Here is a 25,901-nt window from a genome sequence, read left to right on the forward strand (position 1 = left end):
ATTCATAGTCCTACTGAGATAAGTTGAGAAGCAACATCGATTTGTTTGGAAGGACCTGAAGATTTGTATCTAGTTATGTACTTTTGAAAGTGTACTACTAATTGGGGTTTTGTTTGTATAAGTAAAAATATCTCGAAGGTTTGATAAGCATGTTGGATTCCAATCAATTTGCTCGAGAAATATTTTTTCTTAAGGCTTTATGAGTGAAGCATTTCCTGGGAGGATATATGGCCGACACTTTGTGTTCATGTCTCAAAGTAGGAAAGGTGCCATTGGTCATTGAGCTCTGACACACACCTAGATCCTTGGGTTGATGGTTAGTAAGTAATCATTATGGTATCTAGAGAGGCTAAAACCTGAGTCCATCTTATTCCCACTTGGATAGATTGCCCTAGTTAGGAATCTAGTGCATGGAATTGTGGTGCCTAAATTGTTGAGAGTCCTTGTAATTTTGGGTTTCGTAAAGGACACAATTACAATAAATACTGTAAAAAAGTGATTCATATTATTCTAGTACTTGTTAGGTAGTCATATTTTTGTTTCCAAACTATATTGGTAATTCACGTTAGTCATTTTTAGTTGTGCTACTTATTAGTTAGTCATGTATTTTAACCCAAGACTAAATTAGTCACTTATGTTAGTCTTTTTAGTTGGTTGACTTAAGATTCCTTATTTTTGGTAGTATTTCACTTAGAAAAGTTGCGTGACTAACTTTTTTAGTCACCTAGCCACTAATTTCTCATTTTCTACTAGTGTTATTACATCGCAAAATGGATTTAGGAAGAGAGTTACAACTCCCCATAGAGCTCTAACTAAGACTCTGATAGAAAAAGAAAAAAAGTATTGCACTCGACTCTTAGCATCGAGTTACATCTAGGGAAACCTCTCTCATTTGATTCTAATAGCTAAATAATGTTTTATTCGATGATATGAAGAACTACAACTTTGTTCAATGAGAGACAATGTAATTTTTGCCAAAACATTATATTTTTCAAGACAATAATTTGAGAAATTGTTGGTATTGTGTTCACGTGGTCCTTGGCCAAACACACTTCTAGCCGCCTACAAAAAATTTGTGTTGCTTGTTTTGGATTTTATGCCCCTGAACAAAATTATCATTATGTCCTTGTAGGGCTTCAATAAGTGAGTTGCAACTCACATTAAAACTACAATTTGGACTCCAATAGAAAAACCATATATCACATTATAGTTGTAAAATTGAATGACAACTAGGGGTACCTCTCCCATTTGATTCCACTAGTAATTTCACTAGATGTTGTAAAAGAAATGTCGTAAGGCATAAACTGAAGAAGAATTGTGCCATGTAAATGATCATTGAAGCTAAGATTTAGTAAACAAGATTCCATGCAAAGGTAGAAGATGGAGGTAAATGATTTATATTATGTGAAATTTACAAAATGTGTAATGTTTCTGACATAAATTGCCGTTTGAAAAAAACATTTAAATTGTGAACAACATGATGGTTATCTTTCCACATTTAAATTTTCATATTAACTTGTTGAAGACATCAGAGAGTTGAAGAAGCAATAAGCAAACTACAAAAGAAATATTTCGTTCGAAATATATAGAAAAGTTATTATTATTTTAAATATGGATATTAACTATTAAAATTGACTATAATGAGTTTGTATGTGAATTGTGTTATAATGAAATTGTAGTGAACGAAATTGAACTTACCTTTCTCATGGGAATTTCAATACTTCTGGTCGAAAATGCAAGGGGAATGATGGCATATCGAACACCAATGAAGATTGATGCATAATTAAAGATACATATTTATTGATTTCCAGTCCATTCATATTTTTTCACATTTTGTCGTGTTCATGTATGTGGATTATATGTTTCAGAGTAGATTTTATTTTTAGAAATAATTGTAAAGTTGGGCAAAGGCATTATAGTGGTATATTTGGATTTCACACTAATAGAAATCTTTTTTCTATATTGTGTAATGTAATTATTGCTTCCTCTATTTAGTTGCAGTAACTATATAGTTGTGATATATGCGAGTCCATACGTCCTGTTTTAGAAGATAGAGAATGTTAAAAGAAGGTAGTTAAAAAATATAAATATAATGTAATATTTGCAACTATGTATTAATAATGAGTAAATTTGACTATTGTTAATAGATAGAAAATGTATGCGATAAAAATAGATTGAGCTTAATAATTATGGGAAACCTTTTGGAGATGTTAACATATGGATTGGAGCAGGTTGTTTGGAGGAGACATTGAACAAAGAATTTCTTTTGCATGTTTTATGCGAGAAATATTTTTGTTGTCTTTCATTTTTATGTAACGATCGAAATTGAATGCGGGGAAAATTTAGAGTTCTTGTAGAGAATGGACTCTTGAAACTTTTGTGAATCTGAGAGCTTCACGTTCAATTTTTACAATGTCTATTGTCTCTTTTGGAAATGTCATACCCTGATATTTATGTATAGTAAATGCCTAAGAAATCTTTAGTTTAATTTGTGTACATTCATTTATTTTTATTGTTGGAATAGGAAAGTGATTCTAATTTCTTTCTTCCCAAGGAGGCTTGGTGTATTTGGAAAAAGCTATGACAACAAATGTTTGAATTTGTGGAGGTAAAGTTGATTCTTTGTAAAAGATAGATATAGTTTTCCCAAGGAAATCATTAACAAGTCTGGATGAAACCAAATGGTTGGAAGTTAGCACACGGGGGCTCCACTTGGGGAGAAATACCATACCACGTGGGTTCATATTGGGGGATATTTAATGAGGAAAAAATGAGATAATATATTGGGGGATATATAGGGGGTTGAGGGTTTTTATATTGGCATGTGTAAAAAATGGAGTCCTACCTACAATATCTTGTGAAAGTAGGCTTTTTTAAATTGGGAAGATGTATTGGGTTTGTATTGGTAGGGGGTTAAATAATGTGATTTTTAGAGGTATTTTCCAATATGTAGTCAAATTAAGGGTATTATTTAATATGCGATGAACACACGTGATATGTTAGAGGTTCATTGATTGAAGCCCCTATGAGTTAGCATTACTTTTTGGCCTTTGCGTAGCAAGACAATTCGCTCAAGTTGCTCGTCTTCTTAGAAAAACCTAGAATATGTGTTGTCATCTTATGTGATGGGTATTGTGACATGAGTTTTTAAATATTTTATCATTTTCTTATTATGGACCAATGCTTGAGCATTGGATGGAAGTAGATCCTCCCCAAAGGATCACATCCATTTTATATCGAGACATATCTTGAATGTGTATCGTTTGTTTACTAACTTCAGAGTTGTATTTTCTGCATATAGTACATGGATTGGAAATGTTAGTAAAAATAGCAAGAACATAAACAATGAACTTGGAAGATGATGATATTATTACAAAAATAAAATAAAAAAATTATTTAAAGAATATTGAAATTAATAGAAAAAACCTAACTGTTTCTTTTAAAATAAAAAACATTACATAATCATGAATTCGAAAAGGAAGATTCCAACTGCTTATGTCACGTGCTTTTGAATAGAATACATATAGAAAGAGTGAAATTATCAACAAAGAGAAAGCTAATTAGATAAATATTCTCCTTTAGATCATTGTGAAGGTCAGATGAAAGTTGACTTGAAATCTGCAATAAAACGTTGGTTCATGTTGTCTCTCAATCTTGATGGATATGAAGTATGAAGCATGAATTATTAACATCATGCTACATACTAGTAGCATAATAATCATCACTTGCATTTGAACAATAACGATGCCTTTTTTATTTTTAGAACTCATCATTTCACTAGTTCTAGCCAAAAGTTGTTGTTGCAATGGTTATTACCAAACCTTAAGAGAAATTTGAGCTGAGTGACCTCTTTTTTATAGAAATAAGATGTGAAGATCATACTGTAACACTCATCCAAAGTTTTTGATGCCATTTTTATACTGTTACTCACTTGGGTCATGTTCATTATAAAAAACAATGGCCGTGAAAATTGGGGAAAAAGTCGACATTTCCAGATAATTTTCATTTGAAGTACAAGAAAAAAAATAGTTATTAGTTTCTTGCACCAATGAATTTTGAGTTATTACTTTCTTGCAGCATATTTAATTTCACCTCTCCCTTTGGATCACAGGGATTTCTAAATCTCCACAAGTATATTTGTTCAATTCTATATCTTTTAAATTACTTGGAGCATGCATATTTTTGACTTTTGTAGGGATCCTCGTTTCATGTACTTCATGAACAAGCTTATTTGATGTAGGAAAACTATATATTGGAAATTTTATCCTCCCTCCAACTTAGAATAGTTACACAAGAATGGAAGAGGATGAATAACCATTTATTTTCTCAGCAAATAGCACATCTACTGCTTAATTGTTGTAGAAATTATCACTAATTGTTATAGTAGATTTTGTTGTTAATAATATTGACGATTTACATCAACATATTATTAGACTCAGGTTTGAAGAAAATATAGTAAGAAATTTTAGCTACTATGCATAAAAAACTATAATTTTGCAACATGTCCCCTTAAATGCTAAAGCTTTACAAAAGGCTATAAGGAAGATTGAGCGTCGACTAGCTATCCTTGACGGGCTAGTAGGAATGCTCCAAGAAGTTCATGCTTAGTTATAAATCCTACAAAAAAAAATATTGAAGGATAGAAAGATTTGATAAAAGGAATCGGATGAAATCCAATGAAGTCGGACCCATTCTCAAACATCCTAAAACAATTATTGGTCATGTTAAACATTTAAGTAAAAGGATTATTTTAATAATTTAACATTACCATTAATTACATGGTGTTAGTAGGGCCCTAGGGTTTAATATAATACTTCACTACTCATAGATTACGGTTTATAGGACAAATTCAAGGGATACATAGAAGCCCATTTTTTTAGGGGGGTGACCACAAACACCGCTTGTTATGAAACCAGCTCACAGAAAGATAGAAAAGATAGATCAACGCCTCAGAATTCAGCCTCTTCGAGGGGAAAACCTCCTTTACATTACTTAAATGAAAAATTCTTGGATGATTCAAATGACAAAACCTCCTTTCTATATATAGGAGTCTAAGGAGTCACAATATAACCGAGCTGACCTAACAATAATATCATAAAGCCACAAAAATAACAATAGAGGGATTCTATGGGGCACAGTAATAACAATATGGGGACAATAGGGGCACAACAATATTAATAAGGGATACAACTACAAAAGTAATGGGGTAACCACTAGTATTATAGGGACCTAACATGCCCCTCTCCTTCAAAAAAGTGTTGTCCTCAACGCTTGAGTAGTTCTGGATGCTTCTGTATAAAATTCTCATCCTCCCATGTGGAATCTTCAGTGGATAAGTTCTTCCACTTGATGAGATACTCCGAAATTGATCGATTTCGTATCTGTTGAGTTCTTGTTTCTGTGACTGCTTCCGGTTCCAATATAATTTTTCCTTCCTCGTCAAGTTCTAGCAATATTGTTTGAACTGGGAGCTTGTCACCTATAACCTTCTTTAAACATGAAACATGGAAAACTGGGTGCACTCGAGAAGCTGTAGGAAGCTACAATTTGTGTGCCATAGTACCAATCTTTTGCAACACCTTGTACGAACCATAATACTTTGGTGATAATTTATTATCCTTCTTAGCTTGCTTGAGGGACATTTGTTTATATGGTTGTAGTTGTAGGAATACCCAATCACCTACATCAAAACTTCTTTCACTGCAATGTTGATCTTCCTATTGTTTCATTCTATTCTGTGCCAACACGAGGTTATCCTTTAAGAGTTGGAGGACTTGTTGTTGATGTCCGATGTGATGTTCCACTGCTTGAACCTTAGAATTTTCTCTTAAATATGATGTGATGGATGATGGCTGATATCCATAAAGTTCCATAAATGGGGTCATTTTTGTTGTTGTATGGAAGGAAGTGTTATACCACCATTCAGCCAGAGGCAACCATTTGGCTGATTGTGTTTTTTTATCAGATACAAAGCAACGAAGATATCCTTTCAAACATTTGTTTACTATCTTAGTTTGCCCATCAGATTGAGGATGATAAGACGAGCTATGAGCTAATTGAGTACTAAGACAAGAAAACAATTTTGTCCAAAAATTTCCAGTGAAAATGGGATCTCTGTCACTTACAATAATCTTTGGGTTTCCATGTAGCTTTTGAATTTTTTCCATAAATGCAGTAGAAACTGTACTGGCTTGAAATGGATGTGATAATGCACAAAAGTGTGCATACTTGGTAAGTCTGTCAACTACAACCATGATGACACTCGTTCCCTCAGACTTGGGTAAACCTATGATAAAATCCATTGAAACCTCCTCCCAATGTTGGTTTGGAATGGATAAAGGTTGTAATAGACCTGGGGTCTTAATTGTTTCAACTTTATTTTTTTGGAAAACCAAACATTCCGCCACAAACTTTTGAATATCCGATTTAAGGCCATCCCAAAAAAATTCCTTCTTAACCCTGTGGTAAGTTTTTAAAAATCCTGAGTGCCCTCCTAAGGGAGAAGTGTGCAATTCGATAATAATCTTTTGTTTGAGTTGGGAATTCTTATAGAGGTATAAGCAATCTTTGTACCATAACGAATCATTTTGTCAGCTAAATGTATTAGATGTACTTGAATCTTGTTGTAACTTTCAAATAAGTGCCCACACTTCTTCATCATTCTTCCATTCCTCCCTTGCTTCGTTTATCCAATCTGGTTGGATAATAGAAATGGCGCACAACAATGCTTCCACATCCTCATCTTTTCTTGAGAGTGCATCTGTCACCACATTTTGCTTCCCTTTTTTGTAGATGATTTCAAAGTCATAAACCAACATCTTTGCAACCCACTTTTGTTGCTCTTCAGAGGATAATCTTTGTTCTAAAAAGTATTTAAGGCTATCATGATCTGTTTTTACCTTGAAGTGTCTTCCCATTAGGTAGGGTCACCATTTCTTAAGTGCATGTAGTATTGCCAACATTTCCTTCTCATAAATAGCTTTGTGTAAAAAATTTCCCTTGATTGGACGGCTTTCAAAAGTAATGGGTCTTTCATCTTGCATTAAAGCAGCACCAATTCGATTTTCTAAAGCATCACATTCCATAATGAAGCTTTTTTTGAAGTCTTGTGTAGCTGAGACCGGTGCTTGGCACATTGCCTCTTTAAGATTTTCAAAGGCCTTTTTTTCTTCTGGAGTCCATGAAAATGCATCTTTATTCAATAATGTTGTTAGAGGTGCTACTATTCTCCCATAATTCTTAACAAACTTGCGATAATACCCTGTCAACCCGAGAAATCCTCGCAGATGCTTTATGGATGTGGGGATTTTCCATTCCTTAATGGCTTTAATTTTTCTAGGGTCTACCTTAACTCCCTCATGAGATACAATATGACCTAGATATTCCACCTCTTGTACTCCAAAGAAGCATTTGGATCTTTTTGCATATAATTGTTTCTCCTCCAATAGTTGTAGTACCCTGTCAGCATGTTCAACATGATCCTTCCAAGACTTGCTATAGATTAGTATACCATCAAAAAATACTAACACAAATTTTCTAAGGAAGGGTTTGAAAATGGGATTCATCAAACCTGAAAATGTAGAAGGTGCATTGGTAAGGCCAAAAGGCATGACAAAAAATTCATAATGACCCTCATGAGTTCTAAATGTTGTTTTCGGCATGTCTTTAGTCTTCATTCTTATTTGATGATATCCTGAACAAAGATCCAAATTGGTGAAGTAAATTGATTCATGCAATTCATCCAGTAATTCATCAATGACTGGAATGGGAAACTTATCTTTAATAGTGATCTTGTTGAGCTCCCTATAATTCAGAAACATGCACCATGATCCATCCTTCTTGTGCACCAATACTATTGGAGCAGAGAAAGAACTTTGACTAGGTTGAATTATACCAGCCTCTAGCATTTCTACAACCATACATTCAATTTCACTCTTTTGGGCATAGGGATATCTGTACGGCCTGATGTTTGGAGGAACACTTCCTGGATTCAGATGAATAGCATGGTCATGATCACGAATAGGTGGGAGACCTTTGGGAGTCTCAAATACCTTGGAAATATTGTCCAAGACTTTTTCGAGATCTGGATAAATATATGATTCTAATGTGGAAACATCTAGCGAACATAATTGTGCAATTACACCTCTTTGTCCCTTTTTTAGAAGCTTTGTCATACCATTAGAGCTGATTGACTGGAATGGGAAACTTATCTTTAATAGTGATCTTGTTGAGCTCCCTATAATTCAGACACATGCACCATGATCCATCCTTCTTGTGCACCAATACTATTGGAGTAGAGAAAGAACTTTGACTAGGTTGAATTATACCAGCCTCTAGCATTTCTGCAACCATACGTTCAATTTCACTCTTTTGGGCATAGGGATGTCTGTACGGCCTGATGTTTGGAGGAACACTTCCTGGATTCAGATGAATAGCATGGTCATGATCACAAATAGGTGGGAGACCTTTGGGAGTCTCAAATAACTTGGAATGATTGTCCAAGACTTTTTCGAGATCTGGAGAAATATATGATTCTGATGTGGAAACATCTAGCGAACATAATTGTGCAATTACACCTCTTTGTTCCTTTTTTAGAAGCTTTGACATACCGTTAGAGTTGATTATCTTTCCCGGTTTCCCTGCAATAACCCTTAGTTCAACTTCCTTTCCTTCGGTAGAAAATTTCATGAAAGGTTCTTGAAAATTAAAAGCTATTGTACCCAAGGATTGTAGCCATTAGACGCCTAGTACAACATCAACACCTCCCATTGGAATGGAAAGAATTATGCTAGTCAATACATATTCTCCCATGGATAGCTTGATATTATGGCACTTTCTAGAGCAATTTATCATTCCTCCATTTGCAACCATGACTTGACACTCTGGTGCTGGATATGGGAAGCAATTCAATTCTTTTGCTATCTTACAATGAATAAAATTGTGGATACTTCTTGATTCAATCAACACTATTACCTTTTTCTTCTTGATTTGTCCTTCTATCTTGATGGTTTGAGGAGCGGTAATTCTAGCCAATGCATTACAAGATATGGTCAGATTCATTTCTTCTTTATCTAGGCTTTGTTCTTGGAGTATATCCTCTTCTTTTAACCTTTCTTGCTCCTTTTCTTCTTCCTCTTCACAATCTATGTAGAATAATTTCTTCTCAACACACTTATGATCTTTAGTGTATTTGCTATCACAACTGTAACAAAGCCCTTTTGCTCTTTTCTCTTCCAATTGTTGTGGTGTCAACCTTATAGGTTGTGGAAGACTAGGGGCAACAACACTTCCATCTTTATAGTTGTGAGTGGTATGCTTCCTGGTTTCCATAATTTTTCTTTCAATTTTTCTTGCTAACTTGAATGCCTTCTTTAATGAATCAGGTTCCCAAAGGCAAACATCATGTTGGATATTATCCTTTAAAGTCCCTATGAACACATCAATCCTATGCTCTTCTGGAAGATTTTTTACCCTTATGTTCAATTTTTGGAACTCCTCAATGTGCTCCATTATTGAACTCTTTTGTTTGAGACTTATCAATTGGCTAAAAAAAGTGTTTCTTTTTGTATCCTCATAATGTTCTTTCAATTCTTCCGTAAAAATTTCCCAAGTGATAATTTTTTTATGAGGGAAAAGCCATTGATACCATACAGACTGATTTGGTTCCAAATATAAAGTTGCAATATGTACCTTTTGTGTGTTTTGCACATTATTGAGATTGAAAAATTGCTCCACCTGTAATATCCATGTTACGGGATCCTTGCCATCAAACTTCCTCATATCAATTTTTGGAATATGGTGGGTCTTCGGTCCAACATTAGAGTATGTGAAATCATGATTAACATTTCTGTTGTTCTCATCATGAGTTTCCTTTGCTACCCTTTCACCATTAGTAAGAATTTCTTGTAGAAACTTTTTCAAATCTATCTTCAGATCTATCTTCAAAACTTCCATGCCTGTCTTCAAATCTATCTTCAAATCATCCATCTTAGCTTCCACGTCATTCATCTTAGCTTCTATGCCTTTCTTTAAACAATCCATCTTAGCTTCTACGCCTTTCTTTAAACCATCTATCTTAGCTTCTACATCTTTCTTTAAACCATCCATCTTAGATTCTGTTACTTTTTGTGCAAGTGACACTTTTTGCACTTGGTCTCGTAATTTTGATATATCATGTTTCATTTCTTCCTCTTCTTCATGAGTCATGCTAGTGCTTTCAGGTTTCTTACTAGGTGTTTGCATTTTCTTTCCTTGGAGCATCAATTACTAATAATAATTCTTTACTATGCCCTTTTAATTCCTTCAAACTAGTTTTTCAAACCAAGCTTATGCAAAAATTTAAAAAAAACTACACACCTTTTTTCACTTTGTAGGAGCTTGATATGGAATCTAATGTATCTCTGTAATTTCAGATCATCCAGTTCTGAAATTGCAACATGCAGTATCCCTCTACGTCCTCTTTCCAATGCCACCAATCTAATCCAATTGGATTCTCCAGGGAAGAGTTATGCCAAATCTCCCATAGTGACGTGATTATAGACTAGTTCAGTAGAGCGAAGTTGTATGATGTGCCATGTGTCACTATTTTGACTTTGGCTCTGAAAAATATATACAAGAAGCTACAGTCTATCCTCTTTCAGTACCTTATTATGAGATTCCAATCCAATACTCAGAGAGAAATTTATGACAATTTTCCCCAGGTCACCTGTTTGAAATGTAATTCAGGAGTCTGCAACAAGACCAACTTCCTCGGATCATATCTCCACAAATATAATAAGAAAAGATCTAACATTCAAACCCGAGGTTCAGTGCGATTTCATCTAAAATGGATTTTTTTTAGCTTCTAAAATGTCGCAGAGAAAAATTTATAGCGAAAATGCCACGATGACCTATTTGGAGCAGCGAAACACTAGAATCCAAATCTCTGATACCAAATGTTATGAAACTGGCTCACAGAAAGATAGAAAAGATAGATCAACACCTTAGAATTTAGCTTCTTCGAGGGGGAAAACTCCTTTACATTACTTAAATGAACAATTCTTGGATGATTGAAATGACAAAACCTCCTTTCTATATATAGGAGTCTAAGTAGTCACAATATAACCCAGTCAACCTAACAATAATAATATAAAGCCACAAAAATAACAATAGAGGGATTCTATGTGTTATAGACATTTTTGTGCCTTACAGCATTGAGCATGAAATGTCCATAATCCAAGGGATCCAAAGTCCCTAAAAGAGTTGTTCCTACCCCTAAAGGAACAAGGTCAACCAATGACAGCTTCTCCTAGAAGTTCTCCACCAAAAACCACTCAGAAACAGTCAATTCAAGATCAATTCAGAGGCTCCACTAGCTACCTGCGTTGAAATGCAGAAGCTACACTAGCTAGGTGCACTGCAACGCAAGTGGAAGCACTACCAGGGTGCGCTGAGCGGGAAATGACAAATGGAAAGCTCATTCAACGAGGTGGAAAGACCATGGAAGCTTCCAGAATCTTCTCCAATGACACTTGCCTCAATGAATTCGACTAGTGATGAGTAAGAGGCTCTCAACCTCCAAGTGGAAGCAAGAATTGACGGAGAGAAGCCACAAGTCAAAACATAAGCTGACTCATCCTCTCTGCTTACATCTATATATGGATCTCTCACCCAGAGGTTCAGGGGGCTGGAATTTTGTACTTTGCAGAGAATTGCTATTGGTTTGAGATTGAGATTAGTACATTGGGTGATTTATGCTTTGTTGGAGGAGAGGAAGGGATTCCTTTGCTGGGAGGTAGATGCTGGATCGGAACTCACTTGGTTGTATCTCCTCTTGGACTTTCTTATTCTATCAATAAACTATTTGAGTTTCTCCTACATGCTGTGTACCAATGATGTTTTGTTATGCTTACATGTTTAGCTTAATCTGATCTTGAGCTTTTTATGAATGTATATCTATATCTTCGTGTAGTTTCTCTCTCTTGTGATCTTGCAGGAATTCGGTGAAGCTGGGCCGGTGAAGGAGCAAGGAGCTGAGAACCACTGAAGAGAGGAGTGATTTGGATCAACAAACTAGCGGAAGACACAGGTTAGTTACATCCTTCCTCCTCATTTACATTTCATAAAGAAGAATACTCAATTAGTTTACCTTGTTTGTTGCTAAGGCACTATCACACCTTAGAGTGGGATAGGGGCATTCCGAATGGATACTTTTCCCAACAACAAATTGGTGACTCTACTGGGGATCGTATCTAGTTAGTTTATTTGTGTTTCTATTGTTGTTCATCTCATAAACTCAAGAGTGCCGAATCGAAATGCATTTGCCATTTTCAAATGCAAAGTAGAGATCTGCTACTCTAGTCCATTCACTGGGACTGTTTATGATCTGAACAGCTAATCCACAAGTGCTCTAATAGCCCTTTGTGATAGATCTTAGTCCTCCTTTAAATCATCCTTCTAATTGTACCTAATTGATAGCTTTTATCCGGCCAAAAACTGTAGATTAAACTGCAAACCGTGACCCAGAACCCAGAAACAACTCTCGTTTCTGCTTCAGCGCAGACTCTGTGAAGAGGTTCTGCATTTCAACGCAGGTCCCGTGAAGGCTACCTGTGCTGAAGTTCAGTTTCTCTGTGCTGGGGGTGTGCTGATCAGCCTTTGCCTTGTGCAGTTGTGGTTCCCTGCTTCCTTTTGCTCAGTTTTATCTATGTTTTTTGCAGCCTATTATCAGTGTGTGTACCTATCTGAAACCCCTTTTCTTTGCCTCAATTCCGCCTCAGTTGTATAAAGAAACTGTATTTGTTCTTTGTGTATTTGTTACATCATTTGCAGTTTCCCATCACAAAAGTAAACTAGTCACACTGTCGCCCTTAGATCTAGACCTGTCCTAAGTGTCGTTTTGATCTTAGGAGTGAGTTTGTTTGCTGTTCACAGTTGATTACGCTTTTACTTTTGTCTTTTGGTTTGAATTTATGCATTTCTAGTGTCGAAACAAGTAAATCATAAAGTGTCGTAATCGTCTTTTGATTTCGAAAGAAGCTTGTTTGTGTTTTTCACTTGAAATCAAATTCAAATTTGTACAACAACTTTCTTTTTAGGCATCAATATTAAGAAAGTGAAAACAAATACATGCATATGTGCATTTGAATTTTGGCAGTTTGTATGTGTTGATTTAGGAAAAGTGCATTTACAGTGTGCTCTATGCTCTTTGAGAAAAGATTGTGTCTTTCTTTTCCCTTTGTAGCTAGGATTTTCATTGTTGAAAAGATATAAAAGCTTTCTTATCATCTTTAGACTGCATTTAGGAATTGTATCATACATCTCGTGGTGATCCAAAAAGGCAAACTTCTAAGAAAGATCAACCTAAAATAAATTGAATGAACTTAACAACGCTTTGTAACTTAACGCACAACATAGAGGTCTAGGCTAGAGACGTGTTCCGGCGTCGTAAAACCTGGTCACTGGTCGCCTCACTGATGGTTGGGTGATTCCTCCTGAGAGACGATAAGTGCCAGTACAGATTGTGCTCCCACGTACCGTCGAGTATATATTGGGAGACCCTTATAGGAATAAAACCTTTATCCATAGGAAGCTGTGTCGGCCGCCCTACTGATTGCAATGCACTGAACACAGCATTCGGGAAGATTGACCGCCCATACCTTAAAAAGTATTCTGCGGTTTTGCGAAAAGTTTGGCACACCCTCTACCTAGAACTCCAGAGCAGTTCCTTTTGGCCTTTTTCAGACTCTATAACGGAAAAAGTCCATCTGAGCATTTGTCACTTCGGGCTCGTTAAAACATCGAAGGCGACTAGAGTCATCTTTTGCTTTTTCTCGACTCTTTAAAATTGAAAAAGCAAGTTGTGTCTAAGCGTCGTTAAAATTTATTTTAAACAGAACAATCACCCCTTTTTCCTGCGTTGATCTTTAGGTTGAGAAAATGGAGCCCACCAACCAAGGAATTCCCATTGGTGGAAATCCTAGTCCCTTCTCCTCTTGGGGAGATGTCGGTGCGCCCCATATGGCCACATTGTCGCTTCCAAGACTGACAATTGGCCTGCCGGTCTGGCTCTTCTCAACCAATGTCGTTCAAAACACCACTATTCATGAACAGTCGAATCAGCAGTTAGACCAGTCCAGAGTTACCCACCAGCGTTCTACTTCCTCTAATTCTTCCTCTCTCCCTTCCTCTTCGCTTGACGGAACTGGTAAAACTAAAAACCAAGTTCCTAAGGAGAAGAAGGAGAAGAAGAAGAAAGAGAATAAGAAGAAGGAGCCAAAAGCGACTGGGGCCAAATGAGTGTCGTCTAACGAAAATCCACACACAACACTGACTAGGCCTAAATCGCCATGTGTCATTTGCAAGGGAGACCACTTTCACAGAGATTGTCCCTGCATCCCTCGGATACTAAGGGACTGGTCTCCCCATTTGCACAATTCGGTGGCGTCAACCTCTGATAGCCATGTTGAAAGCACACCGTCAACTAGCGAAAGTGAAGTCCCTGGACAAAAAGGGAGAGCTAGATCTCCCTGTAGACTGTGCAAAGGCAACCACGCCATCCACCATTGTCCCTTCTTAGACGAGGCTAAAAGAGTCTTGGAAGATCGTCCGGTTTCACCGTTATGACTTCCTCCTGGATATAAAAAACTCTTGCTGAGTCCTTCGTTAGTTGAGAATCCAGCTGGCCCACTCAAGTGGTCAGCTGAGGCGTCTATCATTGAGGATAAACCTACTGAATCCATACCAGACAAAAGTCAAAAGGTCGAGGCGGCAGTTGACCCGGTCTTGCCTTCAGAGGTATTATCTTCGAATGATACAGTCACTCAAAAGGATAAGGATGACACCATCCAGATTCTTTTCATCAACACAGACTCCGACGAACACGGGGGCAATCCACCCATTCCTTTATCGCAGGAAGGAAGTTCGTCAGTGCAATATCCGGCCGTCTACTCGGTCCCACCACCAAGCAACGTAGTTGTCTCCTTCGACTGGAACCAACTAGGCAGACCTCGTTTGCCAGCAAGCATACCATTCAGAATTATCGTCCAAATATATAGAATGGTCATGGCTGGAACCATCATAGATGAGGGGGCATCTGTGAGTATCCTTTCCTCTACTGCTCGGAAAGCTCTTGGTTCGCCATCTCTTTTGCCTGAAATGAGAAATCTGACAGGCTTCGATAAAGGAACCAGTCGACCTTTAGGGATCCTCCCCAATGTGCCTATCACATTGAAAGGGAAGACCATTCAAATGAACGTGATGGTCGTTCAAGGACCCTTGGATTATAACCTACTCCTTGGACGAGACTATATATATTGCATGGGAGCCGTCGTCTCCTCACTCTTTAGAGTAATGTGTTTTCCGCACGAAGGAAGAGTGGTCAAGCTCGTGGACCAACTTTCATTTCCCGGATCACGCATCGCAAATAGTCATATACCATCCCTAAATGGTCTCTTCACGCAAGAAATGTCTCAACCCACGGTCTGTCCTCTTGATGAGTGCGAGTAATTCGGAGGGATATGACTGGAACCCAAGGGGCATGCGTCCTGGTCTGCTTCGGCAGGAAAACTTTGGGTATAGGGTAGGTTTCCGCGGGAGAATATGACTAGTCTGTACCCCGTCCGTCTTGGAAGAGGGGCTATTCTAGAATAAGATTCTTTTGTCAAAGTTATGTGTTTGGCGCTCGTTGTCACTCACCTTTGTCTATCTCGGTAGACATCACCGAGGAAGTGTTTTGTTTGCTGCGCAGATGAGACAATCTTTGGTAACCTGAAAGAGGTAGGCCTTTCCTGGTAGAACAAATGTTTTATCAGCAAATTGAGGGGTAACCTTGAAATCGTACTTTATACCTGGGGGCATGCAAACCTTTTGGAGTGCAAGCAAAGAGCGGTTATTTATCTGTTTTTGGGGTTAGCCATTTCCTAACTTGCATAAAGAAAGGATTCCGGAGCAAAGCTTTGTAAGGCGCAAGCTCCATAAAAATGGCATCTTACATGAGACATTCTTATCATATGACTGGATTAATCGAGTAGTTTTAGCACATAGTTCATGCTCGTTAAAAAATAAACATAAGACCGAGCAGTGTTTTTCCGCGTTTAAGCTCGTTAAAAAATGAACTACCCTCTGGTAAATAACCACCATGAATGTAACATTATCAGCCATTAAAGCCTTGGTCGTGTTTGCACCGTCACCTCCACTTTTCCATTGTCCGATCATTCACCTCCATATTGATTGTTTACCCATTTTGAGGAACAGCTGCGAAGAGTGATTTCACTAGCCATCCTTGTGACACTGCCGTGATTGGAAAATTCCAACCCTTACCTGGAATCAGCTGCTACCCGTTTTATCACTCGTTCCTCAAAAGACGAGTCTTCTTTAAGCTCTTTTCATCTGACTCGTAAAATATGAAAAGATTGCCGAGTTTTGGCCTTCTAGCTCATTAAAGCGACCGGAAGTGCTATCCCTCCTTTAGATTTTAATCTTTTTGGACCTGAGGGATTATTGCACAAAAAGATCGAGCGCTTGTTTTGTTCGGCTCGTTAAAACTATCGAAAATTCATCCCTTCTGTATTATTTTATACTTTTTCGGACTTAAGGGATTAGATGACGAAAAAGGACTTCCGGAGTTAACTTTACGTACCTTTTCAGACTCTCTAAAAATGAAAAGGACCGAGTTATCTTTGTCGTTAGACTCATTAAAAACATTAATAGCCACAAACTTGTCTTTAGACGAGAACGAGTTTCACTATCGCTAGGCTCGTTAAAACATAGCGATGGGTTTACCCGAAGGGCAAATTATAGAACAAGAATATGTTGTCCTCCTCAAGCTTGACAAAAATAAAGAGGTATTGGTCAGCAATGACTGGGGAAAAATTGGGAAGAAACTCAAAGAACTTTTATTGGTAGCAAGTCGCTCTTGAACATGACACTTCCACTCCGTGCTTGAGTCGGGTTGGGTTGTTTCGTTCACCGGTCACATCACCATGGTCTCGCCATACCATCCACCTTTGGGGTAAATGCTACCGATCCATCACACAAGTGTCGCCGATATGTTCAAGAGAAGTCATCCAGAGAAGTCAACCGTGTCCCATCCACTACCATACATTATCCTTCATTCTTTCATGACCGCCACCCTGAACCATATATCATCAGATCGTTTTCACCTCCATCAAAATCATTTGCTCCGTTCCGTGTCACTGATGTGGGATACATCAAGGCCCTCCTCTGACGAATTGCTTCTTGTCGACATCAGCTCATTATCCAAGAAGTTGATCTAGGAACACCCCCTTCAGTACTTTGAAGCATGCATGCCTCAATGGCAAGTTTCTCACTTCCGGCGACAGGTATACATCAATGACCTTCGACCGAAAGAATTTGCGTGGTGTTCGACGCCAAGTCCTTTATTCACACCACGTGAATTGTACTGCAATACCTTGAGGGTCATTATCATTATCAATGATTCCTCTCGCGCTTGTTAACAGTTTACATCATTGACTGGTAATCAAGCGATGTCTTTCCATGTTCGACTTCAGAACATTTCTCGCATGGATCGACTCGTACTTAGAGTGAATATTAGACGAGATTGAAGACCTCGGATCTAGTTTCATCCATCCGGGCTGCGATATATATTCAGGAAAAAATAAATACATTGGCATGTATAGCATTACAGCACAGATAATCATCCTACCAAAAGGATGATGATTTCATCAAAATCATCAGTCTACCATCAGACGATTGTCTGTCCTATGTACATCAAAATGAATTTATAAAGCTGAGCATGGGAATGCCCGCCTCAGCTAGATCATGAAAACAGTATGAAAAATAATGTATTGTATTTTATCTTATTACAGGTCTCCTCCCAGCATTGGAAGAACTTCGGATCCTCCTAATAAAGCATTTCACCCGATAAACGGCCTCATACTTTAGGGGGCAACTATTATAGACATTTTTGTGCCTTATAGCATTGAGCATGAAATGTCCATAATCCAAGGGATCCAAAGTCCCTAAAAGAGTTGTTCCTACCCCTAAACAAACAAGGTCAACCAATGACAGCTTCTCCCAGAAGTTCTCCACCAAAAACCACTCAGAAACAGTCAATTCAGAGGCTCCACTAGCTGCCTGCATTGAAATGCAGAAGCTACACTGGCTAGGTGCACTGCAACGCAGGTGGAAGCACTACCAGGGTGCGCTAAGCGGGAAATGACAAATGGCAAGCTCATTCAACGAGGTGGAAAGACCATGGAAGCTTCCAGAATCTTCTCCAATGACACTTGCCTCAATGAATTCGACTAGTGATGAGTAAGAGGCTCTCAACCTCCAAGTGGAAGCAAGAACTGATAGAGAGAAGCCACAAGTCAAAACATAAGCTGACTCATCCTCTCTGCTTACATCTATATATGGATCTCTCACCCAGAGGTTCAGGAGGCTGGAATTTTGTACTTTGCAGAGAATTGCTGTTGATTTGAGATTGAGATTAGTACATTGGGTGATTTATGCTTTGTTGGAGGAGAGGAAGGGATTCCTTTGCTGGGAGGTAGATGCTGGATCGGAACTCACTTGGTTGTATCTCCTCTTGGACTTTCCTATTCTATCAATAAACTATTTGAGTTTCTCCTACATGCTGTGTACCAATGATGTTTTGTTATGCTTACATGTTTAGCTTAATCTGATCTTGAGCTTTTTATGAATGTATATCTATATCTTCGTGTAGTTTCTCTCTCTTGTGATCTTGCAGGAATTCGGTGAAGCTGGGCCGGTGAAGGAGCAAGGAGCTGAGAACCACTGAAGAGAGGAGTGATTTGGATCAACAAACTAGTGGAAGACACAGGTTAGTTACATCCTTCCTCCTCATTTACATTTCATAAAGAAGAATACTCAATTAGTTTACCTTGTTTGTTGCTAAGGCACTATCACACCTTAGAGTGGGATAGGGGCATTCCGAATGGATACTTTTCCCAACAACACTATGGTGCACAGTAATAAAAATATGGGAACAATAGGGGCACAAAAATGTTAATAAGGGATACAACTACAATAGTAATGGGGTAATCACTAGTATTATAGGGACCTAACACCCCTTTTGGGGAAGCACATCCACCACATTGAGAAAATATTTTGTCTTTGTTTCCCCACATTTTCCCAAAAGGTGGACCTCGAGAAATGTTTCCTTAGGAATCCACTAATCCTGGGAGCATGGGAAACATGGGGAGCACACATCCCACTTGGAGGATGTATCCCTATCGAACATTATAAATTTCTTAAAACACACTTCAAAAATCAACGGTGTGCATGAGGTTAATTATGTACCATCCTGAGGAAAAACAAAAGGCTTGGGTTAGATCCAATAGTCCCAAGGGAATATCTACTATCGTTAGTCTAATTGAGGGATTTCTTGAGAATTGGAGCTCTAAGTTCAATGATATGAGAACATATTTCAAGGCCTTGTGGTAGACGTACAAGAAGAAGAGGCTCCCATCCCTCTAGAAGATGATAACAATATCAATGAAAAATACCGTCCAAATTCACAAGATTAGTTCGTGATGGATAGGCTACTTTGTGACAGACATGGCCCCATATTAAACCCAATCCCCATGAAAGAAAAACCATATGTTGATGTATATGTCCTATATTATATGAAAGAGTTTCATGAAAACAAGGAGCATGATAATAATTTTCACCATTGCCATGATGTTAGTCATGATTTCCTACATGAAAAAGTGATAAAGAGAGGAAATTAAGATTTTTTTAATATTTCCACCAATGATACAAGGAATATGAAGTTATATTTAGTTATAAACCATGATTTATACCCCAAAGGATCAACCATATGAAAATTATGATGAATACCATGCTTCCCTTGCTCATAATTTAAATCCTCAAAACACTTTTGAGGTGACAAAAGTATATTTCAATCACACTAATCCTATTTTCACAAATAGTGAAAGCAAGGGAGCTGTAGAATTTCATGGTAATATACTTGGCACCTCAACATTTCATTTTGAGTTTGAGTAGATGAGTAATGTAACCCCCATGTTGCACTTTGGTGTTAATCTTTATCCTGTAAGAAATAAATGGAAACAATAATGGTTTCCTAGAGTTTGAGGTTAATAACATCAAAAGGTTTTTCAAAGCTAGAAATGGAATCATTTGACCATTATTATTATCTGAGTGAAGAAATAATTAATTTTATAGTTCAATCCTCAAAGATACTATATCATGGAATCCGACAGTCCTACTATTTTTTTATGCCTATGATCCAAATTTATTCCTCAAGCCTGATGGGATAGGGAAGTCTCTTCCTTTTATTGTCAATACTCATCATGAAGATAAAGTTATTGACATATGTGATGGATATTCCTTGGTAGATAAACAAATGGTATGTTATAAACATGTAATTATTGAAGATTTCACTCATACAGATCCATTTCCACCTCTATATGGCTCTACTGTTAACAATAACGAAGTTGGATAGCCCCAAAAGATTGATGAAACATGTAATGAAACCCTTGATGACATATACAAGTACGGTGTTGAGAATGAAAACAATGTCATGAAAATAATTGATAAAGAATATCGGTTCTACCAAATAAAAATTTACTCTCTCGACCACATCAAATGCAAAGATGTTCTCTTCTCCATGAACATGTGGACAATCATTCATGCACTTGATTTTTAAAAGGAAATGTAAGCAATGAACCTCTAACAGATCCACATGAAGTCAATGCCGAGGGACATTTTTGGGGCTTGGAAAAGGTGCACTATGGAATGATAGATGGAATGGGTCAAAATGATCTTGAAACTAGCAATAGGTCATTTTCTCAACATATTCATAAACACGATTTGGCTGCTCTTACAAGTTAGCTTACGGGGTACCTCTCAAAGCGTGATTCACGTCAATAAGATTTGTATACACATAGGTAACCAAAAAAAATGAATTACAGTAGAAAAAAAAAACTACTAACAAGAGTAACAAGTTTGGATATGATCATGAGCCTTATGGTAATTTTCATAGGAAAGATGCTCTCTAGCACAATGAATATGTGGTTCATCTCGAGTGGACTATTTTCTTGCATCATTACATTCATGTCAATGATATGAGTGAAAAAAATGATGCCAAGTTGAATATTTAAATCAACCATGTCGGAACCAAGAAAACAGTGGTTCAAAACTATAGGAATATTGAGCACGATGCAAATATAGCTAAAGGAAAACATTATGATGTGCAATATAGTGTCAGAAGCCCTGTACAACCTAGTCAAAAAATTGACATATTTATCAAAATTTTTAAGTATAACTTACATGATATGATCCGACAGATACTTGTAGTTGTAGATATGTCCATGGCTACTATGTATAAATATCGAGGAAGACAAATGACAAATGAAGTCATAACCACTCTTTTTAATGCTCTTGGGTGTAAGACTAGTTATAATATAATAAAAAAGGATACAAGACTTGGCAGAGCTGATCAATGTCAAATATTTTTGAAGTGTGTTATTCACGATACTAGAATAATAACTAGCTCATGTGATATTTTATATGTAGAGGAATAATGGGACCCATACCCCCTCCATAAATTTGAGTTCCTTGTCCACAATGAGATAAGGGAAAGAATGGAAATAATTTTAATATTAACAGATTCATAGTTATAATTTTTATTACAGAGAGAAGGGTGACCGACCAAGAGTTAATTATGATGTAGAAACCATCTTAAAATAGCCTGATAGACAAAAAAATGTGTTTGTACTCTAAAATTACTTAGTGTTTGACATGAGATTGAGAAATGAAATTTGGATTTTAGAAGTATTTCACATGGATCAATGCTGGCCCAAAAAATTATTAAATAGGGGTTAGTTTGGTATCACAAATGCTACTAGTACTTGAAGAAACCTGAGATCAGCATTGCTAAGTTTCACACTATTTCTGGAAAAGGAGTCTCTAAGCTCATATGAGCTGGTAATATTGGATAAGAATTGGTTATAAATATTAAGCCTAATGATGTTAATTTTTTTATTATTTTGTTTGAAAATACAAAAGGTTGTGGAAGTGTGGATGTGATCTCCTAGAAGAAACCCTGTAGCTAGGGAAGTGGACTTCATTCCCCAACTATTTATAGGCCTGTCACTTATGGCCTTAGGTGAAAAACTGCCAGATGGGTTGGATCACTAGCACTTGTAGTGGGCTAATAATGGTTATGGAAGACTATAGAATCAATATTACTTGAAAGACAACAACGCAAATCATTCTTTCCTTGTAACAAGATTTCATCTATCCAATACATACCTTCAACGTAAACCATTTGAAAAACCATATGTGCTCTCATCTGAGATAAAAATGGAAATTTCAAGAAGGGGGCATTATGTGGTTTGACAGATTTCATAACAATCCTCTTCAGTACAACTACACATATCTTGTGTCAGATCATGTTTACTATTGCATCAAACTTGATGAAATTTTTCATTTTCAAGTACCCGGGTTTTGTTGTAGCCCAACAATGGTAGAGATTCCATCCTGTAAACATTTTGGTTTTTATGTTTCCTATTTTTTCATGATGACTAAGCACAAAGGAAAGGACCATTATATTCATGAGGTGCTACAGTGGTTGCATTAACTCACTAATTTCAACTAGAAGCCTTATTTTAACACATGTGATAGCAGGAGCGGAAATGAATAAGCTCTACTGAATAGTAGTTTAGAGTTAAATAAGCTCTTTTGAGCAACAAGCTTGATTTCTTAGATTCATAGGAATTAATTCCTTGTGCTTTGTTTTATAAGGGCCGACCTTTGATATAGTGATGATATTTTTTCTTACCATGGAGGCCAACTTCATATGTGCATGAAATTATTCTAAGGTTCTCATGCACTTCCAAGAAGAACACATGTCCCCAAGTTGGAACCAAGTGTTATCCACCATTGAAGAGGGATTGCACATGTGATTTTCATCACATTTGCAGAGTAGCATGGTGATCCTAACCTTCCAAAAGTTGGAAATATATAAAAACCCATTTTCATCAAGGACAATTATATGCACGTGTTTGAAAACATCATAGCCTATAAACCCATAGGAAATACCATTAGCTACAACACTCTCTTTAGGCCATATGTGGTAGATTTGTGAGCCCATATCTACGATGAGTTCTTGTACTTTGTTGATTGTTATAACTAGAAATAAAGGTAATATAAACCAGCACCTGCTCTAAACCTTATGATGACAAACACAAGGGAAAACCATAGTTTTTCAGACCTGTTCCATGGGCTTGATGACAACAAGAAATACAAGTATATTGGTGTGTACATAATGCCTATGAATGGTTGTTTTGAAATATATAAAAGTAGAGGCACTGAAGAAGAAGATAACCCAAACCATTAAAAGAAAAATAAAAAAAAGTTTACATGCCACATGCAAGAGAGAAATGCAACAAAGAAAGCAAGTGTCATAAGGTCGTTATTGGGAAAGTGTCTAACTTAAGGACATAGTCAAAAGGGTGTAACATGTGCATTTATGATAAAAGATCAAAATAATAATCAATAAAATTATAAATAAAGTCAACTATAGAAGATGCCTCTTTGAAAATAGTCTCATATATCACATCTGGACAAAGGTACAATAGGCCACCTCTTTCTTTGAATCGTATGAGGCCAAATTTAGTGGAGAAGCACATTTTTCATATCTGTTGATGATAGTAGGAAAGAAAAACATATTGGTGAGTGAAAATCACCTATGAATGGGTGTTTTGGAATATCTAAAGGTAGTGGCCTTGAATAAGAGAAACACCCAACCTGTTAATAGAAAATTAATTAGGCTTACACGATGCATGCAAACAAGAAATTCAACAAAGAAAGAAAACGTTAGAAGAATATTACTGGAGAAATAAAAAAAATTAACGAGCATAGTAAAAAAGGTGTAAATCATGCGTTTATGATAGAAGATCTAAACAATAATCAATAAAATTATAGAGAAAGTCCACTATGGAAGATGCATCTTTGAAAATGGTCTCAAATCTCATGTCTGAACAATTGTGAAGTAATAGATTTGTAGTGCATACTTATGCATGAGTATAAGGCGTCTAAATATGCATTTTTAGCCCCTTTATAGTGTTGTTTGAGTAAGAGGTTATGAAGGTTTAGGAAATTGAATAGGCCTACCAAAATCGAAGCATGGGATCACCTGAGCACTTTTCTTATAAAAGTTAAAATCCAATAAATATGTGAAAAAATATCTTTGTAATAAAAAACATTAAAGCCAAAAGAAAAATGTGAATAATACTATAGTCGTTCTTGGTGCATACCGGTCTCTCCTATTCTATTTTTTAGGCTTGACTTGAAGTCTCTCTACTCAAAATTTATAGAGCATCAGTTGGACTAGCTTCCAGAATTGGAAGGAGGAGGTGTAGCTATGGACATAATTTCAGCAAAATCAATAGAAGGAGAAGCTATGTTGCAAAAGATATCATATTTTGTGTTGAATCTAGAGCTACAATTTTGCAAGGTGTGGAACAACTCAAAGATGTTGTAAAGATGACAATGGGACCAAAGGGTCGCAATGTTGTTATTGAACAAAGCTATGGTGCTCCAAAACTAACAAAGGATGGTGTTACCATGTCAAAAAGTATTTAGTTTAGTGACAAGTTCAAGAATTTCAGTGCAAGCCTTGTGAAGCAGGTTGCCAATGCTACAAACGATGTTGCAAGAGATGGAACTACTATTACGGGATAAAACACCCTAGGGTCTAAGTTGAGAACCCCAAAAAATTGAAGTGCATAAACCGACAAGAAGAAATCAAACAAGTAGTCCTAATGCTTAAACTGCTAAAGTCGGATGAAGAGATAGTACCAGCAGGTCCTACATTTGAGGATGTTCCTGTAGGGTCCAAACCCTCTTCTTCCTCCAATGCTTCAAAACCTGCAGCTTATTCCAGAAAAGCATATATACTAGTAGTAGTTCAAAGCATGTTCAAGTTATGAATGTTAGATCATATAAGAATATCAATATAAAACATGAGATTATACATAATTATACCATAACATGAGTTAAATCATAAAGATCATCACATAAAGAACAAGACAGAGCTTCGTTATTGATGTCTGCAAAGAATGTGAAAGAATACAACCTGATTTGACCACGGCACCAAGTGAAACCTTCCTCCAAATCTGTCCAGCCCAAGCCTCAAAAACCCTCTTTCAAATTCATACACATATATGTCTTAAAAAGTGGATGAACATATCTATGATGAAAAAAGGGTTTCCTATAGGTGAGAGTGCAAGAGGCATAGGGATAAATTAGACTTAATCAGCGACCAATTGGATATAATATCAATATCCTCTCCTTCTCTCCCCTTAGTCCTTCTCATGAGGTGTATTATGCCACCTCAAAATAGTTGTTGTAGTTCGGATATAGTTAGGCCATGGGCTCCTCTAGGTGGGCTTCTCATGAAGCCCGTAAAACCCACCCATAAAATAGAGATTTTATATTTTTTTAATATATCAAATTATATACGCGGGTTGGGTATAGCTAGACCCACATATGCACATGCGTTTTAAAGGGTAGAGTCATGTATGGAATTTAAAATAATGATTTTTAATAAATGGACCAAATCTGAAGGGAAAGGGATGCCCAAGGCCATGACTCAGAGCATCAAGAATACAAGGGTGATAAATGATGCTATAATAGATGCCCCCTAATATATGAGATCATAAGGGGTACATGATGGCCGAAATATATTAACTGTATTCAAAGAATCACGTGAGGACTTGGGAGGAGATCACCAAATTCCAACATGCCAAACCAATGGAAGAGATCAGAAAGAAAGATCATGTCTAAGGCGAGCATACCCATGCTTGGAGATAGTAAAGCATGTCCGCATATCAAGTGTAGAGCAGATCCAATACGTATACAAGTACAAAGGAAACTGAGAAATACATAGT

At 36.9% G+C, this 25,901-nt stretch overlaps 1 pseudogene; it reads left to right on the plus strand.

Moving 5' to 3' along the window:
- Positions 1 to 25,901, plus strand: part of LOC149158640 (chaperonin CPN60-2, mitochondrial-like) — a 234,535-nt pseudogene that overhangs the window by 114,815 nt on the left and 93,819 nt on the right.

The sequence above is a fragment of the Pinus tabuliformis genome, chromosome 5_2, assembly GCF_031772625.1.
Source record: "Pinus tabuliformis cultivar Carrire ecotype Pingquan chromosome 5_2, CPIR1, whole genome shotgun sequence".
Taxonomy (NCBI): domain Eukaryota; kingdom Viridiplantae; phylum Streptophyta; class Pinopsida; order Pinales; family Pinaceae; genus Pinus; species Pinus tabuliformis.